We start from the raw sequence: 5921 nt of genomic DNA on the forward strand, positions 1-5921 counted from the left end.
GGATCAGGGTCCTATAGGTTCAAGGTCCTACAAGACTTTTTGACATCTTTATACATAAGATTCTTTAACACTGAGATTGTTCTGTTGGAGGGCTCGAATATCAAACTCTAACTGGTATTGCTTTGCAAAATTAGACTGAGTATACAACCTATCCAAGTGATCCCAAACCTCTTTTGTTGTGTCATACTTCGCCAACTAAGTACCAATAATCTGGATAACAGAATTATTAATCTAATTAATGAGCTTGGAGCCTTGTGATCCCAAACCTCTTTTGTTGTGTCATACTTCGCAGCCTTGTCATCTGTTGGTTTTTTCTTGTCGCCTTTAAAAAATCCGCCACATAGTGTTGTCTGAAAAGAAATTCTTCATAACATACCTCCAATAGGCATAGTTCTTGCCATCGAGTTGGGTACTAATAGACTGAAGAGAATCATATTTTTTTGGGGGGGGGGGGGGGGGGGGGAGGGGCATATTTCCAATAACTGTTAAACAAAAATAACAAAAACAAAAAGCAATACGAATAGCAACAACAACAATCAAGATCTCAAAATCAACAAAATCGAACAAAACATACCAAGAAAAATACAAAGCCAAAGTAGGAAATCTATCCGCACAACGCCGTGCGTGCTACAACTCACCCCAAAAAACAAAAATACAAATGAATAATCGAGCTTTGATACCATGTGAACTAACAAGTACAACACATAGAACGGCTACAGTTTCGTATTATTATCAATTGAAAAGTACAATTACAATGAAAGGGAAAGACATAATTTATAGACTAGCCAATTAGGGTTTTTTAGATAATAGACCAACATAATACCCGATAAAGCCCAAATTTTTATTTGGCTAACACACGAAAGGTATGCATCATCCATTTTTCCTTGACTTCATATACACCTTGAGTGTTAGTCCACCTCCCTCTCAAACAGGGTTGGCTATTAGGCAATAGATATACATTCAAATATTGCATTTATCATATAGAATATTATCCCAAAGTTATCCGGATTTCCATTGTACTGTTTTTATATAAATTGATTCATGAATGAGAAAGAGGAATCGATTCATTCCAATTAACAGTAATACATTCGTCTTTAATGTAATTGTTGTATCCTTAAGACATACTTTGGTTATAAGGCTATGGGGAGTGGTCAACACCAACCCACCGAAAAAGTGTTGTCACTTCTACGTCACGTCAGCTTCACCACCAACCCACTAGACATTTGAAATGGTTACCACTATACAATTTTCTTTTTTTTTTATTTTTTTAAAGATTAAATTAAATAAAAACATAATTTAAAACATAATAAAATATTTTACATTAATTGAAACCACGTTACATTAATTAAAACACATGGAAAATAAAACCTAAAAAATAGAAAATTAAAGCTAAAGTACTAAAAAAAACATTAAAAAAACATAGAAAATTAAACCTACTTTACTAAAAAACATAGAAAATTAAATTTAAATTACTAAAAAGCATAGAAAATTAAACCTAAAATACTAAAAAACATAGAAAGTTAAACCTAATTTACTAAAAAAACATTAAAAAATAAAAAAATAAACATAGTGTCTAGTTGTGATATTTGTCGAGAACTTCTTATTGAATTTTTGAAAACGCCCTTAAATTTTCCGAGTCGAGATTCGGTTGCGGCACCGTGTTTAAAATTTGAAGATCGGTGAGTTCCGTTTTTCATGGACGAACTTCCTCTGTTGATTCAAATTTTTTTCTCAAAAACTTAGAGTTTGTCTATTTTCTCCGCTAGTACATCAACGTTTGTTGATTTTCCGCTTGAAGACTCCCCCTTTCTCGATTTGTCCCTTCACAGTATTCGACAAAGTTGGGCGTCCGGTGGACCCTCCCCCTTGGTGGCATCGAACTCATCATTGAGGTCGAGGCTAACACCAATGTCCGACTCGGACGTTCTTGCCATTTTGTTGGAGCCAGTGGTAGATCCCGAATGCGTCGTATGCGGATAAAGGACTCATTTTAGACCCTTACGACAAACTTCCCATGCTTTTTTGTTGGTAAATGGTTTACCATTGTTGGTAATTTTGTATTGGTACAAAGCGGTTGTTAAAATGTTGAAATCGTTGCTACCACTTCTATGCATATTTTTAAAATTGTCAAATACGTCGTTAAATTTAGTGTAAGCCGCTCGAAGGTCACGTCATTTTGCATTGACCGCGTCGTATGTCCAGTTCATTTGTCTTCTTAATAATGTGTAGAAGTGGTCTAAAACTCGATTCCAAAAGCTTTGACCCGTATGTGCGTTGCCGATATCCCCGTCTTGTGATATAAAAATTCAAGTTTTAGCTAAAGTTTCATTCTCCTCTTCGGTCCATTACGTACTTCTCTTTTTCCTTGGATCTTTTGATTATTTTTGTCTTCTACGACTTGGTTGTGCTTCTTCAACCCGTTTGTCATCTTCGTCATTGTCGGGTTTATAGATTGAGATAGAGATAATGGAACTTGAGATGGTTGTGAAGGTTGTTGACGTTGACAAGTTTGGGGTTAAAATTGCGGAGAAGGTTGTTGTTGAAAGGCTTGAAATTAGGGTTGATTGATGAGGTGGTGGTTGTTGTTGTTAGTAGTGTGGGTGATATGAAAGATTGGTGAATAGATTTTGTTGTTAGATTGAAGATGTTATAAATTGTATGTAACTAAGATTTGCTAATGGATCATTTGGAGTGTTTAGAGCGTTTGAGGTGGATGAGGTATTTTGATTTGGATCCATAAAAATATATGAGAAAAGAGTGTTTTTTGTTGAATATGTGTGTTTGTGTTGAAAGTGTGTGTGTGTGTTTTAGTTTGAAATGTAAAATGAATGTATATAGAGAAATTTATTAATAATTGAATGATTAATTTTTTTAAAATCTTAAAAGGTCCAAATGTCCCAACCCCCCTTCCCCAACAGTAAAAATGAGATGCCCAATCAAATCACCCGTCTCCATCCGTTTTCGCGTTCACGCCACAGCCAAAGCATTGGCCCTAGGGTGGTGTTCACGTGTATTGGGGACCCCACGTCAGCCTCTCACGTGTCTTCTTTGTACTATTCCGGATAGCCTAACACTTGGCAAGTAGTGCTATGACACCATCGAGGCACAAACCAACCTAATTCCACAAACCAAGCGGTATATTATTCGGTAAGTTAGACGTTACAAAACAGTAACATTTCCATTTTGTAAGAGTTGAAATGCTCTTTTTTTTGTAGTTCACGATTCAATGTGAAGTTCTAGTAGAAAATGACTTTCCACAAACCAAGCGGTATATATTCGGTAAGTTAGACGTTACAAACCATTAACATTTTCATTTTGTAAGAGTTGAAACTTGAAATGCTCTTTTTTTTTTTTTTTTCTTTTTTTGTAGTTTACGATTCAATGTGAAGTTCTAGTAGAAAATGAATTTGCACAATAAATTCATTAAGAGTTGTAATATTAAATTATTCAAAGTATAAACCTTTGATTTTATATATGTCATTTATTCGGGGACAAAAATTCACACAACATTACAAAAGTGGAAATACTAAAAACGTGCCACCAAAGGTACGTACACTTGTTTAGAACCCCGCTGGCTTAGATGCAATGAAACTAATACACTGTACTTGACGGACATTATCAAAGCCAATAATACGAATAAAGGCATTTGGGTACTCCTTCTTGCATTCTTCAAGCTCCTTCAGCACCTGAGCCGAATCAGTGCACCCAAACATGGGCAGCTTCCACATTGTCCAGTATCTTCCATCATAGTACCCCGGCGACTTGTGGTTCTCACGGTAGACAAACCCATGTTCCAGTTCGAATTCCAAACAAGGAACCCATTTGCTGCGAAGAAGATAGTCAACTTCCTTAGCCAATGAGGCCTCAGACAATGGTGGCAGGTATGAAAGAGTCTCGTACTTCTTCAACCCGAGTGGTGGCCACACCTTCATGCACTGCACCCTGCCGCCGTTGCTGGGGAGGGAGGAGAAGCCGGTTTTGGTCTGTTTGGTTGCCGGAAAAGCTGTGGTAGACTTGAGACCGGTGAACGGAGCCACCATGGTGGCTTGAGCTGGGACTGCTCTGCTCATGGTGGCGGTGGTGGATGAGGAAAGTGAAGCCATATTTTACTATTTAATTGGTGTTTAGAACTGATTAAAATGAGTTGGTTTTGTGCGATTGTTTGTAGGTATATATAGAGGTGAGAGTAGGAAGGTGATTTCCATCTAAGGGACGAAATTCAATCCATCGGATAAGTGGTGGTGCAATTGTGAACGGTGGATGATGAGGGTTCACGATAATACATTCATAATGCCACACAGGAGCGAAACATTTGGATAGATAACGATAAACCAAAATTTGATGGAATGCCATGCGAGTTTGTGACGATCGAAGGCTCATGACTCATCCCATCATTTTCTTTTTGTTTTTGTTTTCTTTTGGGGATCCTATTTTTAATAGCATTCATGTCTTTGGTTGTATGATAGAAAGAACTTCAGTCTATTCTTAAAAATCATGTGTTAGAAAATGGTAAGCCACAAATAATCCTTGTTATCATCCGATGCTAGAAAGAACTGGTTAATTTAGTGGTTCTTCGGTTCTTCCATTATCTCAATCTTATTTCTAGTTAACTATTGGATGGAATTGAAGGCTTTTTTATTCAATGGGTATTCTATATTTCCATATTTTAATTATCCTACAAAATCACAACACATATTTGTATATAGAACGTGTCACCGCGTCACAAACTTATTCATGTAACAAACTTTAGTTTGTTCTTTATCATTTTATGCAAAATTATTTAATCGTTTTATCAATTTATACAAACAACAATAGAAATGCAATTATATCTCAACCGAGTCAAACACATTCAGGGGCGGATCCAAGGGGATCCCGGGGTAGCCCGGGATACCCCTCAATTTTTTTTCGGTAGTGTAATTTTTCTTTACGTATCCCTCAAAAAAATTCGGTATAGTGTATATATACGGATTCCTTCACTTATAAACACAAACAAATAGTTTGTTTGTTGGTTAAGGTGTTAATTTATTCAAGCAAAGGTCTCAAGATCAATTCTTGCTTTTTATATATTCTTTGTTTATTTTTGTTTTATTTTCCCAGCTATTCTAACCCACATCGCTAAACACATGTAAACTCAGCCATTTTTTTGTATTATATAAACTTGTTATACTTATGCTTTATTTGATATCTACTTTGAGTCCCACATCGATTCAAGTATCAAAATATATTTCAACTTCATTTTATATAACAAGACTTGAGGTTAGCTAATGATTCCATTAAGATTTGAGTTTAAAACTGAAACTGAACAGCGGAAATCCAAGTACCCCGGGAAAAAAATTAGGTTACCCTAAAAAAAATTGGGATAGCCCTTTACATTGATCCTGGCTCCGCCACTGAACACATTATAGGTAAATTACTGTATAGATATGTTAAAAGATATGATTGCATATTTCATCTGAACTAAGTAGTCATTATGTTGCATGAATGCGAGAAGGACTATTGGATCTCTTCATAATTCGTATAATAATTAAAGCTTTAGGATAAAAAAATTCATTAAAACACAAACACATGTAAGTTCTTTCTTTTCATAATCGTATTTAGCTTGTGTTGAAGGAAAATTAATAAAATCAAGAACTTTTATAGACTATATGTTATAAAATATTGTTCATGTGATTATGTCATCCGTTGGCGTCGCAGTCATTTATGTCTAGAAAACTCGATTGCATTATTGGGAGGGAAACCGACAAGATAAACAATGGGAGGCAAAGCTTCGTCCTTGCAGATGGAACCTACGGTCTTTTCATTTGAGCTCTTTTCCTTGATAAGTAATAACCATTACTTGTAAACATATTGCATTATTTTTTTCAAATGTTTTTTTTTTCATAATTGATTTTAAATAGTCATATTTTATTAATTTTGAATAT

The 5921-nt window shown here is 35.4% G+C and overlaps 1 pseudogene; it reads right to left on the bottom strand.

Moving 5' to 3' along the window:
- Positions 1 to 3419: 3419 nt before the first annotated feature.
- Positions 3420 to 4155, bottom strand: LOC145101514 (ribulose bisphosphate carboxylase small subunit, chloroplastic 4 pseudogene; annotated as a pseudogene).
- Between the last annotated feature and the right edge of the window lie 1766 nt (positions 4156 to 5921).

This window comes from Lactuca serriola, chromosome 4, assembly GCF_051521515.1.
Source record: "Lactuca serriola cultivar US96UC23 chromosome 4, Lser_US96UC23_V15, whole genome shotgun sequence".
NCBI lineage: Eukaryota > Viridiplantae > Streptophyta > Magnoliopsida > Asterales > Asteraceae > Lactuca > Lactuca serriola.